The 18,397-nt window shown below is 39.8% G+C and overlaps 1 protein-coding gene across 2 annotated transcripts in view; it reads right to left on the bottom strand.

Moving 5' to 3' along the window:
* Nucleotides 1-18,397, bottom strand: part of LOC125466003 (guanine nucleotide-binding protein G(I)/G(S)/G(O) subunit gamma-7) — a 155,811-nt gene that overhangs the window by 107,212 nt on the left and 30,202 nt on the right. For both annotated transcript variants that reach the window (XM_048560077.2, XM_048560078.2), the window contains exon 2: nucleotides 17,341-17,395. The gene's annotated coding sequence lies outside the window, so the exon portion shown is untranslated. The remainder of the gene's footprint in view (nucleotides 1-17,340; nucleotides 17,396-18,397) is intronic.

Genomic DNA, 18,397 nt, shown 5'->3' on the forward strand with positions numbered 1-18,397 from the left:
ACTGGTCGAGCTGATTCATTAGTTTGCAGACGTTTCGTTACCCTTCTGGGTAATATCAATCATCAGTGCAGCTTCCAGTGAAGTGTTTTATTGTATTTTCCCACCTGCTAGATAGATCTGGGGTCAGCTGGAATTGGTTACCACATTTCCAGTTTTTCTTTACAGTAGTGTATATAGGGTCTAATTCTAGATGTTTATCGATGACCTTCTCGGTGGAGAACCAGGCCCCTAGGAATTCCCTTACGTGTCTCTGTTTGGCTTGTCCTAGGATCCTGACACAATTATCATGTTACCATACATCAAGAACATATCTGATCAGACCACAACACTCCTATGGCCACCAGGCATCAGACTGGCACACAAGCCTGTATCAAATCCTTAGCCAACTGCTAACAAGAACCAAAGACTCTTACCCACGATGGACAGAACCAATACAAGATTCCATGGAATGACTGTCAAACATTACATTGGACAGACAGGAAGAAAACTGGTTATGAGGACACATGAACACCAACTAGCAACAAAAAGACATGACCAATATTCATTCATCTCCATACAGAGACAAGGAGGACCATCAGTTCAATTGGGACAACAACCCAGATCCTAGGTCAAGCCAAGCAGAGACAGGAAAGGGAAGGGAATTCCTGGAGGCCTTGTTCTCCACCACGAAAGCCGTCAATAAACACAGAATTAGACCCTACATACACATACTACTGCAAAGAAAAACCAGAAGTGAGGTAATCCACTCCAACAGACCCGAGTTTAAAAAACAGGCAGGAAAATACAACAACACTTCATCAGGGGCTGGATGTTACCCAGAAGGGTAATGAAACATCAGCAAACTCATGAACCAGCTCGGTGAGCGAACTAACCACAGCGTCCACGACTCGAGCTACAAATCTACAAGAATATTGGATAAGGTATGTGCTTACCAGGATACTGCAGTTGAGCAAACCCCCATTCAAATACACATTAGCATAACTTCAAGGATTGTATGAGCACAACTTTAGCTGGATTACCCATTGCATAAGGGCAGATGAGCAAAAATGTCAATTGCACAATGCTTACTGTTTCGAGTCACAACATTTTTCTGTGCCAAACTGCACAATAATTTATCCTTCACTCTTCAAGACAAACTCCTGGAGTACAGTATCTCTAATTCCAGCAGTCCTCAAGATTTCAATTAACACAAGATGAGACATTTGTTACAGGGCAATCTCCAAGACTGGCAGTATGGAACAGAGCTTTAGTGAGCTTTCCTAAAAGGACTCGATGGGCTAAATCCCTTTGAAAGTTGTAAGTACTTCAGCCAACATATATAAACACTTTACAAATGACTGCATAAAAGTTACAAAATCAAAAATGGTATTACTATCACAATCAGTAGTCCCAATTCTTATATTTTCACACACCAGCTCCCCACCCCACCACCATCATTATGCCCCTAAGACAGTCTGAAGTGGTAGGATGGCAGGTAGTAGAAACCACTCAAAATTCAGTTCAAATGTTTCTTCTACTTAGTTCCAGGTTGTGCTCCTGCTCATGGAGCATGGCAGGATTTGATCCCACGTCCTTAGAACATCAGCTGAATTTCTGGATTAATAGCCTACCAATCAGCTGGTGTTTGAACCCACCCATTCATTCAGAGTATAATGGATTAGCAGTCCATCATCTTAACCTCCTGGCCACCTCAAATGAGGCATGCCGCTAAGGAGATAGAAATGCCTTAACCATTTGTATGTTCTAAGTCCACTAGGACGCCTTTCACCCTTTTGTAGGGGAGCACTAACCTCTGCCAACAGACTGATACTGATCACCTTGTCTGAGCCCAGGTAATCTTTTCAACACTTGTGTAAAATCATTCATGCACGGCTTCCTTTTGAAGGAAGTCAGGGCCAATTTTTAATCTTAAAAACATAAAAATTCAAAAGATTTGTTGGTTATCAACTACAAATTTTTTTCTTCAAAAACTAATATTCGTGTGCCTAGAGATAATATTGGACTTTGCAGCTAGATTATTAGTGTCAAAAAGCAAGTTTCTCAAAATTTGGTACTGGATTAGCCAGATTTCAAAATACCTCTTCAACTCACCAGGAATGCAAAGGGCACTCTATTCAGCAGATATTCAATTGTAACAAAATTAGATGAACAGGAGCTGAGAGTGAACAGAATAGTATATGTTGCCAGTGGTTGGCACTCAGGTCAGAAATAGCACGATTGGAGTGCAAGTTTTTTTCCATAATGAACAAAAAAATATTGTACATATTTATGTAGTTTACTTCCTCCTTGTAATATTCAGATTCTAGCACTAGTTAGTGTTCATTTTGTTACCTCCAATTTCCTTTGGTATGAAACAAACATCTCTGCAACGCAGTAATTTTCTGCAAGTCAGACACTTAAACAGATCTACTGAAGCTATTACTAGAAAGACAGAGGAAGGATCCAAAAAAAGACAAAATATAAAAAGGCTTTTTCTAGGAACTGCACTGTCCAATTAAATAGAGACTTTTTTAAAAAAGCTACAATGTCTAAATGAATGTGAAAGGCTCAGAATGATACACAGAGTACATGTTACAGTTCTTCAGTACTTCATTTCAGAGCCTGAGCAATCCATTTCCTTTCCCACACCCAATTTTTGCTCCCATTTCACCACTTGCCATGGTGGGATTCAAAACCACATACTTAGAACAGCAGCTATGGTTCAAAATTATGGCTTCAGTGACATTGCAATTTCACTACCTCCATCCAACACCCCACCCCAATGCACAAGTATAAACCCCCTGTTCTGCTTCAAAATAGCACACAATGTAACAATCCAAAAGATGGTTGTTCCAACAGTTATCTCTGAGCACTATACTGAAGTACTCAGCATTGAGAATATATATCCTAAGTTCCACACTTTTAGTGTAGGATTTAATTCAAAATCACTTGACTCTAAGCGAAAAGATGCAGAGAAATGGCCAAGATTAATTTCAAAAAGCTCAATGGAAGGGAAGAATGCAGCTTCACAAATATTATTTTTTTATATTCAAAACATTAATTCTCTCGTGCAGGAAAACTAGAACAAGGCAGTTTTAAAACATCTTTGCTAGCCACCCTCACTGCTATAAAATGTCAAAAGTCAAGCAAAACCAGAGTTAAAGGTGGTTAGATTGTGCAAGGATATACATGAGGGGGAGAGAAAGGGCACACTGAATCAGCAGTGTTCACATCACCCCCTCATTTATCTGTCAAGATCCTATTGATTCTCAGATTTTTGATTTATAAAGTACTTGTAGAAACAACCTATATGCCAGTAGACTGCAACACTGCAAAAGCATTTGATATAATATGTTTGAGAGATTCAGTTGCAGTCGAAAAATTCTTCTACACTTGGTTGATCTCAGTTTCAGAAAGCTTTTGAATTGGGTGCAACTTTAATCTAAAAACTTCACATTATAACTATAAATTCAAGCATCTTATTCCCAATGCAAAAAAGTTTTACAAGGACGTTGCTAAGACTGGAAGGTTTGAGTTATAGGAGAGGCCAATTAAGCTGGGGCTTTTCCTCATACAGCACTGGGGGGTGGAGGGTGATACTGTAGAGGTTTATAAAATCAGGGAGAAGCATAGATAGTGTGAAATGCCCATTTCATAGGGTGGGGAAGTCCAAAGTTAAATGGCATCAGTTTAAAGGAGAGAGGGGTAAGATTTAAAAAGGACTTAAAAGGAGTAACTTTTTAAATGCAGAGGGTGGTGGACTGATCTGCCACAGGAAGTGGTGGAGGCTGGTACAATTGCAACATTTACAAGGCAGCTAGATGGATATGAATAGGAGGGGTTTAGAGGGATATGAGCCAAATACTGGCAAATGAGACTAGGTCAAATTGGGATGTCGGATCAGCGAGGATGAGTTGGACTGAAAACTCTGCTTCTGTGCTCACTGACCTGGGTGGGAAAGATTTTAAGTAACCACAAGTTACTGCAATTCACCAAACCCTACATGGTAGCTAGATTCTTTAACAATATCAGATAACAAGTCAATGAGGGGAATTCAGCCATAGCAATGTTAGCACTTTTTTTCCTGAAAGGTTCGTGCAAATAACTACAATGGGACAGAAAATATATTACTGCTTAGATTCCACCTCCACTTCCCAATGCACATTACAGCTGACAGTCTGGATGACATGCATAAACCACAGAAATCAAAAGTCACCAAAGAGATTTCCAGAAGGTACTGAAATACTCTGTTGCCTTGACATTTACCATTAAGTTACAAATAAATAGGCAACTAAGTTTAAAAAAATGAAAGCTGTATGCAAAGTTACTTGCTTATGTTTGACCAGGCAGACATGAAGAAAGCATGGCTAGCAGATTTAAAAAGAACATGAAAGCAAACATCAGCTTTCCTGCTCCTATGATGCTGCTTGGCCTGGTCTGTTCTTTCAGCACTATACCTTGTTATCTCAGATTCGCCAGCATCTGCAGTTCCTACTATCTATGAAAGCAAAAATATTATGGATACTGAAGCAGGTCAGACAATATCTGCAGAGGAAGAAACAGAATTAATACCTTAGATCAATGATCTTCCTTCAGTAAGTAACTGATGCTGCCAGACCAGAGTGTGTTTTCAAATTTCAGGTTTGGACACCTTTTTTGGGTTTTTTTTTATTTTTAAGCTTGATACAATAGCACCCTCTAATGGGCATGAAAGTCCAAAAAGTAATTTAAAATAATAATGTTTTTAAATTTAAAAGCAGTTTTAAGAGTACATTTTTAAAAATTTAAATCAATCACTGCTGGCCAGGACCTCCATTTTTTGCTCTATCCAGTTACTGTCCAAGTAGCAAGAATAGCATTGTTACCTCATCAGTGCACATGTATCAAGAATACTTCAACATTACTGCGTTGGGCAGTATGATAGTGTTCTGCACAAAATTGTTTTATTGGTGTGTTATTTTAAAACCCTTGTTCAACCTTCATTGTACATTTATTTGTAATGCAAACATAAGTGCGCTTTACAAAATACAATTGTACATGCATACCCTTCCCTGATTACACGTGCTACCTTATGGGGCACGACAACTTTTTACTTAGCATGCATTTTTCAGGAATTATTAGGAACACAAAACGAGATAACTGTATTCAAATTTAGAAAGTTCATAGAATGAAAGCAGTAGATAATGGATATGAAAATGAAAATAGAAAATAAAATTTGAAGCACCTTTAAGGAGGAATTATCCTTAGAAAAACAGCAGCCAATGTTTCAAGTTATTGGCCCTTTCTCAAGGCCATATAAAGAGAGTACGGGAAAGGATGCATAACCCATGTCAAATGTTAAACTTCTCTGTAAACTGGAGAACTAACATGTCGCACAGTGAATTTAAAAAAGTACTTTAAACTTTTGTCAGATTACAGTTCAAGATTAGTTCCTGATATTAGCACTATTTATGAAAGGAGGGTGATAGAAAAATGGAGCTACAGACTGATGTCAGTAATAGGAGAAACTTTAAAATCTGTAAGGATGTCATATTAGAAGATAATTGCCTGATAGAGATTTTTGAGGAGACTACAAGCAAAATCTAAGGGAGACAGAGGATGTCATGTATTTGGATTTTCAAAAAAGGTTTTGATAAAGTGCTACAATAATTGGTAACCAAAATTAAAATGCATGGGACTGGGTTCAATACAGCATGGATTGACGATTGGTTAAAAGGCAGAAAGTGAACAGTAGGAATAAAACAGTCATTCTCTGACTGACAGGCTATAACCAGTGGGGTACTAAAGGAATTATTATTTGGGCCTCCAATTGTTCATCATTCATAAACAGGAGTTTGCACTTTCTCTCCATGTCTCTGTTTTTCCTCTGGGTGCTCCAGTTACCTCCCACAGTCCAAAAGATATGCAATCTAGGTGGACTAGCCACACTAAAATTACCTGTAGAGCTCAGGGAAGCGTAGATTAGGTGGGATGCTCTGGAGGGTCAGTGTGGACTTGCTGGGCCAAGGGGCTTGTTTCCATACTGCATGAATGAATTTATGATTTGGATTGGGGGTTGGGGTAATAAGTTTGCAAATGATACAGAACTTGGCCAGAAAGTGAGTTGTGCAGACAATGCAAAGAGGCATCAAATGGATTTAGATGTGGTTACATGAATTGGCACGTGCATGGCAGATGTAACGCAATGTGGACAAATGAGAGATTATCCACCTTGGTATAAACAAGTGTTTAAATTGTCAGATTGGAAGGTGGTGACATCCAAAAGGGACCAAGGTCCCCTTACTCATAACTCACCAAAAACTAGTATGCAGCATAGCAATTTGGAAGGAAAATAGTAAGTTTTATCGTTAGACAGGGACAAGAACAAAAGAAGTCCTGTTGCAATTGAATACAGCACTGGTGAGACAGGACTAAGTATTAATGTTAAGTCTGGCATCCTAGACCAAGGAAGCCTATATCTGCCAACAGACAGAGTGCAGCAGAGGTTGATCAAACAGATTCCTGAAATATTGAGTGTGCGCCAAGAGGAGAGATCTATAAGCCAGAGTCTAATGTCGAGAGAGAATACAGAATAACAAAATGCAATATCAAACTTACAAAATTCCAAATGGGGGTTTCAGCCTGGCTATGGGCCTAGACCAAGGGATACACAATCTTCGAATAAAAGACATGCCATTTGAGACTTCTTTAGCCATGGAATTGAGAGTCTTTGGAATTCTCTACACTACAGGGCTATGGAATCTCAATTATTAAGTAAATTCAAGACAGACAGATATCTGGTTAGTCATTACATCAAGGTTATGGGAATACTGTTGGAAAGCAGTGTTGAAAGTAGGTGGTGATCAGCCATGATCCAGAATCAGTGAGCAGGCTAGATGGGGTTGCATGTCCCATTTCTGTTCCTACATTGTACCTCCAAAAACTAAAAGAAAAAAAATGCAGCATAACGAAGTGTGAAGCTGGATGAACACAGCAGGCCAAGCAGCACCTCAGGAGCACAAAAGCTGACGTTTCAGGCCTAGACCCTTCATCAGAGCCCCTCTGATGAAGGGTCTAGGCTGGAAACGTCAGCTTTTGTGCTCCTGAGATGCTGTTTGGCCTGCTGTGTTCATCCAGCTTCACACTTTGTCATCTTGGATTCTCCAGCATCTGCAGCTCCCATTATCTCTGATCAGAAAATGCAGCACTTTGTCAATGGGGTTGTTAAACAGGCAGACCAGGCACAATTCTAAGTGGCCAGAACTGATCCTATGGCACTATTTGGCTAAAAAAAACATTTTCTTCTTACAGTTTACTAGCGTGGTAAAGAAATATTGCTCACCGTCAAAACACAAAAAAGTGGTTAAAATAATAATAATAAAAGCAAAGTATTGTGGGAGGTGGAGACCAAAATTAAACCAAATGCTTGAGAAACTCAGGTCAGATAGCATCTCAGCAGTTTAAAATTGTTCCAATCTGTATTAAGTTTAAAGTCACACTATTATGTCAAAACAGATAACTGGTTATTGGCTAAATGGGATCTTGGGATGTACAGAACATCTGTTTAGGCATGGACTACAGTAAAGAAATATTAAGTGATTAAATAACTATTTATTTCAGTCCCACTAGAGGAAAAAGATTGCTGGAGCACATCACTCTATCCAGAGTGCATAACGTACGCTGGGTAGGGAATTTCAATAGCCACCAAGAGTGGTTTGGCAACAGCACTACTGATTGAGCTAGTTAGGTCCTAAAGATCACAGCTGCTAAACTGTGTCTGGCCAGTCAGCAATCCTCATGTCCTCAAGTGGAAAAAAAAATTCCTCAAATCAGAACACATCAAGCCCAAATTTCATGGGCAGCATGTTCTCAAACTGCTAATGTGAAGCTAAGCTCAAATTCTTACATCTTTGGATGTTCCAAAACACACTTCAAGCAAACATTTTATAGACAGAAAATATTTTCTTCGTATTAGTAAGTCACAGTTAGACAAGCCTTAACAGAAAATGGAGGGAACAGATTGGCGAGGGCACCTCCTTTTGATCACTAACTCACTACATCTTTTCAGCAATATTTTTGTCCAAATATTACAAGATAATTGGAAGGTATTTGGTAAAAAAAATTATGACAGCATGCTGATGTCATCACTGGACTGGTAATCTAGAATCCATATGGATGGAAGCAAATTTTAAAAAAGGGATGACGCTAGTCAAAGTAGTCTGTAGGCTCCCTAACATTAGTTATATGGCAGGGTAGATGCCTAAGCCAGTACATCAATCAGAAAGATTAAAGTTTCTCACGCAGATTTGAACAGTCAGATTGGCAGAGGAAGCCATGAGGAAAAATTTAAGATTGTATTAGGGACAATCTCCTGGAATAATATATTGAGGATCCAACCAGGGATCAAGTGATATGTAACTAGGCAGACTAATATATGTCATAGTAAAGAGCAAACAGTGACTATAAACATAATAGAATTTAGCTGACTTTTACAGGAGGAATTTGAATTGGAAAACACTGTTTAGTTCAGGGCAGAATTGGTTGGAGTGGGCTAGAAAAAAAATGTTTGCTCCTCAACCATCCTTATGTCAATGAAAATTGTTGAAACATTGGTGAAAGTAGCTTAAGGCTCACAAAGAGATATCCAGCGGCTAGGAAAGGGATAAGCCCACCAGAGTTAAACAGGGAAATTAAAAAGGATCCTAGCAAATTGAAAAAAAAATGGAATTTAGCAAAGAGTGGTGGTAGACCAGAGGGATTAGAAAGTTTTAAAAACCAACAAAAAAAATAATAAAAAGAGGGAAGATATTAACTTTGAGTGTAAACTCGTAAGTAATATGAAGGAGGGCAGCAACAGCTTCTTTCAAATATATTAAAAAAGGAAGTCCAAAGCCAAAAGGCAAATATAGGGTTCTTAGGGGAGGAGGCTGGAAAAGTAATGTTCATAGAATCCTTACAGTGTGGAAGTAGGCTCTTTGGCCCAACAAGCCCACACTGACCTTCAGAGCATCCTACCAAGACTCATTCCCCATAACCCATCTAATCTTCACATCTCTGACCAATATGGGCAACCGCCAAACACCTTTATCTTAAGGAAGCAAAAAAACTACGCACCTCAGTCAGTTACCCTAATGTGCATTACTGGGAAAATGTCAGTCTATTATAAAAGATATATTAGCAAAACATTATAGAAGTATGCAATATGGTCAAAACAGTCAGCATGACTGCATTAAAGGGGAAATCATACCTGACAAATTTACAAGAATTCTTTGGAGGAGGAATCAAGCAGGATACATAGAAAGGAAAGCGATGGGTATAATATGTTTACCACATTAGGCTACTTAGTAAAGGTAAGAGCCCATGGTGTTAGAAGTAGCAGGTTAGCACAGTTGCACAATTGGCTAACTAAATATCTGACTAGAGATAAGGGCAGCATTTTCAGGATTGCAACCTGGAACTAACGACCTTATTGGACCATTCAAGATTCTTAGGAGAAATAACAGTAGATGCGGAAAGGACTCTCCCACAAGAGCAAACGTCAAGGGCTAGAAGGCATCATCTCAAAACATGGGGCTGCACATTTAAGGCAATGATGAGTAGGAATTTCTTCTCAGAGAGGGTAATGAATCTGTGGAATTCTTTACAGCAGAGGGCTGTTGAGGTTAAGTCATGAAATATATCCAAAGCTAAGACAGACATTTCTTTTTACATCAGTGATGGAATCCAAGGTTCATGGGGAGGGAAGAAAAAGACAGGAAGGTGAAATTGAGGCAGCAGTGTAGGAGTAGGGTGGGTTACATTTTGCTGTAAATCTTCAGCAAAAGTGTCATGTGGATGACCCATCAAGGCCTCCTTCAGTGGTCCCCAGCATACCGATACCAGTCTACAGCCAATTTAATTCACTCCACATGACATCAATAAATTGTTGGAGACACTGGACACAGCAAAAGATATGGGTCCAGACAGCATTCTGGCAATAATGCTGAAGACTTGTGCTCTAGATCTTGCTACTTCCCTAAGTAAACTCTTCCAGTACAACTGCAACATTGACTTCTATCTGACACAATGGAAAATTGCTCAGCTACGTCCTGTCCATAAAATGCAAGAGAAATCCAACACAGCCATTACCATCCCTTCAGTCTAACCATGATCAGTGCAACAACAGAAGGTATCATCCGCAGTGCTATCATGCAGCACCTGCTCAATGACACCCAGTTTGGGTTCCACAAGGACCACTCAGCTGCTGACCTCATTACAGCCTCGGTTCATTCATGGACAAAATAGCTGAACTGCAGAGGGGAAGAGAGAGGGACAACCTTTGACATCAGGTTGCATTCAACTGAGTGTGAAATCAAGGAGCTCAAACAAAACTGGAATCAATGGGTACCAGAGGAATATTCTCCACTGGAGAGGAGCCATACCTGATCAACTGGACCAGGGTTATGGTTGCTGGAGGTCAGTGTTCGCAGTTCCAGGAGTTCCTCAGGATAGCATCTTAGGCCGAACCATCTTCAACTACTGCAGAAATAACATTCCCTCCATAAGATCAGAAGTAGGGATGTTTGCCGGTGATGACTCCCCGGATACTGACGGGGCGCATAGCCAAATGCCACAAGACCCAGGCCGGCTGGTGGCACACACACACACGATATTACCATCACTGAATCCCCCATTATCAATACTATGGGAGTCCCCATTGACTAGAAAGTCGACTAGACTCACCATATAAACCCTGACAAGAGCAGGTCAAAGGCCAGGGACACTGCAGCTAGAAATTCACCTCCTGACTCCCCAAAGCCTATCCAACATCTATGAAGCACAAGTCAGGAGTGTAATATACTATTCCACAGTTGCCTGGATGAGTGCAGCTCCAATGATACTCAAGCAGCTTGACAGCATCCTGGACAAAACACCCTACTTGACTGGCCCTACATCCATTTCCTTCACCAATGCACTATAGCAACAGTGTGTACTACACCCAAAAAAGTTCTTTAGTTGCTGTATATAAGAATTTTCCAGCAGTCATTTTGGGCAGCGATGCTGGAAAGCAACTAGAAGTGTAAATTGGATGTCCCTCCATATTCAGAGTATTAATAATCTTTAATAATCTCAGTATTTATCTAGAAGATACAAGATACACTGCAGAAATTCAAAGATCCTCAGACAGTACTTTCCAAATCCAGGACCACCTCCACCTACAAAGACAAGATCAGTAGATACATGGGAACAACATCACCTTCAAAAAAAAAAGTTTCCCTCCAAACCACTCACCACCCCGCACTGGAAAATATATCACCATTCCTTAACAGTCACTGGATCAAAATCCTGGAATTCCCGCCCTAAGAGCAGAGTGGGTCAACCTACAGCAAGGGGGACTGCAGTGGTTAAAAGGCAACAGCTCATCACCTTCTCAGGGGCAACTAGAAACAGGTAATACATGCTGGCCAGCCAGCAATGCCCACATTTCAAAGAAGTTTAAAAATTAAATTAAATTACTAATTGATCAATTAAAGATGGTAATGATTGGAACAGCCATAATCTCCAGACACAGGGTTTAAATGCAATTTCAGTCAGAATCATACAGCACGGAAAGAGACCAGTCAGCAGGTTTAAATAGTCTAGATTCTATTTCCGGGATTAAGGAAATCATCTATTGGTGGTGCTAGAGCTTCCCTCCTGCCACATGACCAATAACTTCTGACAGTGATGCCACGTTTAACTTGTAGACTTGAAAGATTAGGAGGTGCTCAGCAATGCTTCCTGCTTTCAAACAAGACATTTTGCAGGAGGGACATTTGAAAACTATTAAAAACAATTTTCTCACCATTTTATTAACCCATGAAATCTGAAGTGTTTAAGATATTTTTGGCTTTGTAATTCAGTGAATTAATCTTTGCCTGGAGGGATTGAGGGGGGAAAAAAAATGACGACAGAAGAAACATACAATATTGGGATGTCAAATATTAGCAATCAAGCTTGGTGGTGCTTACCAATTTGCGTGGCCCTGAAGCAGCCGTGAGCGCCAAGTTGGAAATGATGTCAACAGGACAGTTTACTTTTGGATTGCATATGGTTGCACGTGTAGAAAGCTCAGAAGCCTCTAACATCAGCATGAATGCTGGCATATCAAAGCAGCTTTAATAGACTGTGCAGCAATAAGTTTTGGTAAGTATAAGAAGTGACCGATGCACAAATCCAAAGCGTGAAGGTAAGAATGACACTACATAAATACTGAGATATTAAAGGCTCTACATTCATACAGTGAATATTTGAGGGGCATCCAATTTACATTTCTAGTTGTCCTCAAGCATCTGTGCCCCAAGTGACTGCCAGAATATTCTAAGTTCTCCAACAAAAAAAGTACAAGAAAATAACATTTGCCCCTTCGAACCTCTCTGTAAAACAATTTCATCAAGATTGCCTGGAAAAATCAGCGCTATAATTTTTTTTCAGCCAGAAATAAATCGGTCAAGTATCTGTCCTGATCGAGCAGTAATGCACAATGTACATCACTGCAACTTTTAAAAGTGTTATAAAATGACTGCAATATACACAAGTTCACTTATGTACCAAAGCAAACTACTTCGCTAAATTTAAAATGTACAGGTGGATTGTTCTACTTAGTCCCCACTGCATTAATTATAGACCATACACAAAAGATCCCCATCAATAGCAACTAAATCTGCAATACAAGCATATTTCAATTGACCAACATCGTATACTTCATTAAATGTTGCCATGCCATTAAATTCAGAAATAGAACAGCACAAAAAAGTGTCAGGGTCAGAGAATGGAAGGAGATCCTTTGCTTCAACCAGTCTATGCTGACCATGTTTCCAAAATAAACCAGTCCCACCTGCCTACGCTTGGCCCATAACCCGCCAAATCTTTTAGTACTTGTGGATTACTCATGACAATCAGTTGCAAATGTTTTTTTTAAAAAGCTCATTCACTCAATTTTGTGCTATATATTGTATATTGAGTAATTAAGCAAACTAAACCTATTTTATAATAGTTACTATTAAGGCTAAGAGTGATGATGTACAAGTCAAGGTGATTCAAAACATTATAACCTCCAAGGATAAAGATTAAAATGATGTCAGCCTTTTCCTTTTATTGAAGCATAAATCAATTTAAAGATTGTGGCAATTGGTGCAAGTAATTTTTGTACATTACCATTATTGTGTAGCTTACAGCATTGTGCTTGGAATTGCCATTGAAAGTGTTTTTTAAAAAGAGGTTTGGATGGATTGATTCACTGGCAAGTCATTGGTCAAGAGCACCACCTACTGTCCAACTGTCAAATACACATCATTGATGTTCATGATGTAGAGGTGCCAGGGGTGGACAAAGTCAAAAGTCATAATACCAGGTTAGTAGCTGAGACAGCAGGAACTGCAGATGCTGGAGCATCCGAGATAACGAGGTGTAGAGCTTGATGAACACAGCATGTCAAGCAGCAGAGGAGCAGGAGACATTTTGAGCCTCGGCCCTTCTTCACCAACAGACAATTATTTAAAACCACAAGCTTTCGGAGTATAGCCCCTTGGTCAAGTGAAGTAGCAGAGATGCACACAGGCACAAATATAGTGTCAAAACAAGACAGAACATCATGGTGGGGTCACACGTAACTTGACATGAACAGAAGATCATAGTTGAGGCTATCTTTGCGAGTATGGAATTTGGCTATCAGCTTCTGCTGGGCAATTCTGCATTATGTATTTTGAAGGCTGCCTTGGGAGGATGTTTACCTGAAGACTGGAGACTGAATGTCCTTGACTGCTGAAATGCTTCCCAGCTGAGAGGAACATTCGTTTCTGGCAATAGATCACTTGTGCCCATTCATCCGTTGTCTTGGATTTGCACTGTCTAGCCAATATATCATGCCTCAGGGAATCCTTGCCTGCAGCGCACAAGATAGCCAATGTTGGCTAAATGAATATCTGCTGCATATGAGGTGTTCTTACACGTGGGTGGTAGTATCCAAGCCAATGATCTATCATGTCTTGCAGAGGTTGTCATGGTTGGTGTGTAGGATGTTGTGGTCAATGTTGTCCTGAAGGAGGAGGAGTAGTCTCCTGCGAACAATGGTCTGTATAATTTTTGGCAGTTGTTTGAAGGCAAGGAAGTGTAGGGATGATCTTGGCAAGATGCTCATTGTCATTGATTATATGTTGAAGGCTATGAAGAACATAGCATAGGGCTCTCTGCTCCGGGGAAGTACTGGACAATGAAGGGTGCTCTCTTGGCCATATCCAGCGCCTACCTTCTGAGGAGGTTGTTGTTGTGGTTTTTTTGCTGTGGCACATCAGAACTGACAACTGATCAGTTCTGCAGCATATCCTGTTCTTATGACGGCATCTTTTAAAATCCTTAGGTGTTCGTTGCCTCATCTAAGCAGATCTTGTGTATGTGCAGGGCTTGTCCACAGGGGATGGCCTCTTTAAAATATTTAGGGTAGAAGGGAGAGAAGTGCAGCATCATGGAGGTTATCCATGGGTTTGCAGCAGAGTGAGGTACTGAGGCGCCCATCCTTGAAGGATATGTCTCTGTCCAAGAACGAGGCCAATTCTGAAGAGTAATCCATGGTAAGTCCGATGGCAGGATGAAACTTGATGATATCACAATTCAGTGATTCCTTGCAGTGCGTCCAAAGGAAGAAAATGTCATTGTTGTAACTGGTGTATAGCACTGGTCACAGGTCCTGTGCTGTAAAGAGGACTTGCTTGAACATGTGCATGAAGATGTTGACATATTGGGGTGGAAATCTGATTCCCATAGCTGTTCCATATGTCTCAATAAAGAACTGGTTATTGACAGTGAAGAATTTAATATTATTCCAGTTATCTGGATTGTCTCCAGCAACATCTTATTTCTAAGATTTCGTGATTATCTCTGCCTTATTTAACTGGATAATAGGTCATTCCTTTGTTTGTTACTGAGCTGTTGAGACTTTACTCACACTTTGATGCTTTTGATCACCTGAAGAGACTTATTATTTGACACTCCACTCACAATCTGTACCATCTTTTGATCTCTCTGCCTATGAATTCTGCACCTGTGTGCATCCCTCACACTTCTCCAGACAAAGGGGCTATGCTACGAAAGCTAGTGATTTAAAATAAACCGTTGGACTATAACCTGGTGTTTTCTGAAGTTTAAGATAGTAAGAATTGCTAAAATCCATAAGAAACAATAGGCTCTCAATCTGTTAATAAAAATAATTAAAAGCAATTAAATTTGATGTTTAATAATGATTTTGACAGCTGGATTTAGAAGCAAAGCTACAAAAGAATCAATTTAAGTTATCCCAAAACCAATATCACCTTAACTACAGAGGCATGCAGAGCTGAAAGGCTGTACATACACCAGTGCACTGGCACACAGTAGACGCCACTGCTGCAGAGACCTCGGAGGACCACAACGCGGAAAAAATAATGAGGGGAACATTTCCCAAAATTACAGTTATGGCAAATTTGTTAGCCATTCACCATCCAAACAGGAAATTCAATTGAAAAGTGCGAGTGACATGCTGGCATTCTGGACTGGTAAAGACCCTGAACTACTTGTTGCCTGCCACTTTAATGCACCAATCTGCTCCCCAGCTAACATCCAGTGTCTCTGGTAATGCTGCAGTGTTCCAGCTAAGCCCAATGCAAGCTGGAAGAACACCTCTTTTTCCGCTTGGGGACCCTACAGCCCTCCGGACTCAGTATTGAGTTCAATAATTTTAGGGCCTAAACTCCCCATGTTCCAGACCCCCACCCCACACACCAGGCCCTGTTACCACAGAGCCTGCCACTACACAGGGTTCTTAGGGTTTGTCAGCTATTCAAGTACAAGGCAAACACCTCAGGAACAGTATGACAAGCAGGTATTTGTCTCAAAAAGAGACCGGGAACAGGTGCACATTCTGATTCTATTATCATGGCTCAAGAAAGACTCTTGTGGTGCAGTGGCAGCATCCCTACCCCAGGGTCAAGGGACTGGACTTCAAGTCCCACCTCCTCCAGGGTTGTGCAACAACATCTCTGAACAGGTTGATCAGAAAAGTAGGTTAAAATTTTTTTAAAAAGTTATCTTGGTTCAAAGCAACCTTGGCAGAAAACATTCCCACCTCCAGTGATCCTGAAGAATTAGGTGCAGTACATTCTTTAAAGGAGGTGTCCAGTGAACACTTACCCGGTCACCGCTTCCCACAACCCACCTCACCCCAACCACCTCTGTTGGCCTATTTGAAACTACAACAATTGACAAAGATCCCATGGGATGTCACACCGCAGCACAGGAACCAAAAAGTATATTTGACTGCCCTGACAACAGTGAACAGTATTACACTCATGCAAAGACAGCATGCTAAAAAGGAGAAAAGGATGACTGAAAAATGTTGAGTTAGCTGTGGAAAAACAATGTCTTTTATTGTACAAGGTCATTAAATGAAGGCATATTTAGTATTTCAGTGTTTTAGTTCATTTTTCAAAAAGTGGATTTGCAAGGAAACCAGCTTGCATAGGGGCTTCTTCAGCTTCTCAAGGTTCCACTTAACACACATTTGCAGGTGGTGCAATTTCAAAGATTCTATTGTATCCAATTAAACAGCTGATACTATAGCAAATGCAACAGAAATTATTAAAATGTTATGAAGTAAAAGATAGATGTTTGCACCCTTGATTGTTCTACAATATAGTTAATTGGCTAAATACACAGGTCTCGATATGCCACCCAGTTACATTTGTTTTTAAAGCCTGCAAAATGAACTAACTGTCCTGGAGTTACCTCTAACATGTAACATCTGGATTGAGGCAACTCTACCCTCTTTAAACCAGCCATCCAAAACTCTGCTGCCCATGTTTTAACTTGCAGCAAATTTCTACTTGCACCACTTTTGCCCCATTGACCTACATTGGATCCAAGTGAAGCAACATTTTGATTTAAGAAGTTTTCACCTAGTTTGCAAATCTCCCCCTAACCTTGTTTTTCTTCTTTTCTGCAATCTTCCCCAATCCCAAAACATTTATATCAGCAATCAAAATTATAGCCTTGTAAATATTACATCTTATAACTGTTTGAGTCTTGGTGGCTTTTCTTCCAGTTCTTTAGACCACAACAACTTCTTAGTATAGCAGGAAAGTGACAGATTAGTAAAAACTGAAATAACTTAGCCTTCACACACCTCATGTTTTCCAGGTGTTCCAGTAGGCATACAGCCAAGAAAGGATTCTGGTCTCATGATTTACTGTTTCATCAGCCAGCAATATTGAAGAATCAGAATACAAGGTAATTTCTTTCCCACTCCTATCAATATTCTCCCTTTTCTGACAGCGATGTACATTTTTAAAAGACAACATAACTGTTTTCCCCAAAAAAAATTACAACACTGACCTTATTAGCTGATCCCACTGGAACAGACCGTCTACTCCGATGGAACAAAAACTTCCTGGAAATTGCAAAAACAAATTAAATTTTAATCCATTGCCAATATGAGGTGCAATTTATAATTTAAAGGGGATAATTTATTAAAAGCAAGATTTCAGTTACTGTAAGCCATTATGGGGTTCTGTTGCTATCCATATATAAGAAAAAACTGTCACATTACATATCTCACCTCATTTCCATGTGCACAATTTCAAAGGTCACTTGAATACTGTTATTCAACTATGCAAAGTTATTGCAAACGTGGAATTTATACTTTTTAAAATGAACGTTATGTAATCTACTCATTGTGCTTCACAGAAAGCACCATGTATATATTAAAGGTCAAACCAAAGAAATTTCCTTTGCATTTTCAACTTAAACTAGCAGTCTCTGAACACGCTACATAAGCTGAGGTCATCTAATTCAGTATACTGCACAAATTAAACTAAGGCCTCTGGGTTTTATGCTTGTGCTAAACCTCAAAGTGACTATTCTTAAGTCAACTAACCTATCAGGGATCCAAATTACAATTCAACAGATTTATTAACCTAAAGAAACAATATATCTGTAGAAAACACCAACTTTTGTTTTTAAATTGCATGGTCTTACAAACAAGGAAACACTTGCCACCTGTACCTTTGCATCTGGCTTGAGGTGCTAGGAAGCAATTTATCGCCACTTTAAGGCAAGAATATACATTATATTCATTGACATTACTCTTAAACTATATACATAATGTACTTCTCTCCTACAGATTCCTGTTCAAGGACATGTATAAAATAGTGGATTTATTAAACAAATGACTCATTACATCACCTTCTTATGGTGAACCTTTGCTGTTGGCTGAAGGTGCTAATCCTCAAGTGGCAGTTTTGATAAAAGTGCTGGGCATGAAGATTCCAGGTGCCTTTCTAGGTCATTTAATTTTTGATGTTGGCACTAATCACAGTAGCCACCATGGTGAATACGGCTCCGGTAAACTTTCCTCCATCAGACAAGAATTCTAGGCTTCATAAATTAATGT

The sequence above is a fragment of the Stegostoma tigrinum genome, chromosome 30 (assembly GCF_030684315.1).
Source record: "Stegostoma tigrinum isolate sSteTig4 chromosome 30, sSteTig4.hap1, whole genome shotgun sequence".
In the NCBI taxonomy this organism is placed as follows: Eukaryota; Metazoa; Chordata; class Chondrichthyes; order Orectolobiformes; family Stegostomatidae; genus Stegostoma; species Stegostoma tigrinum.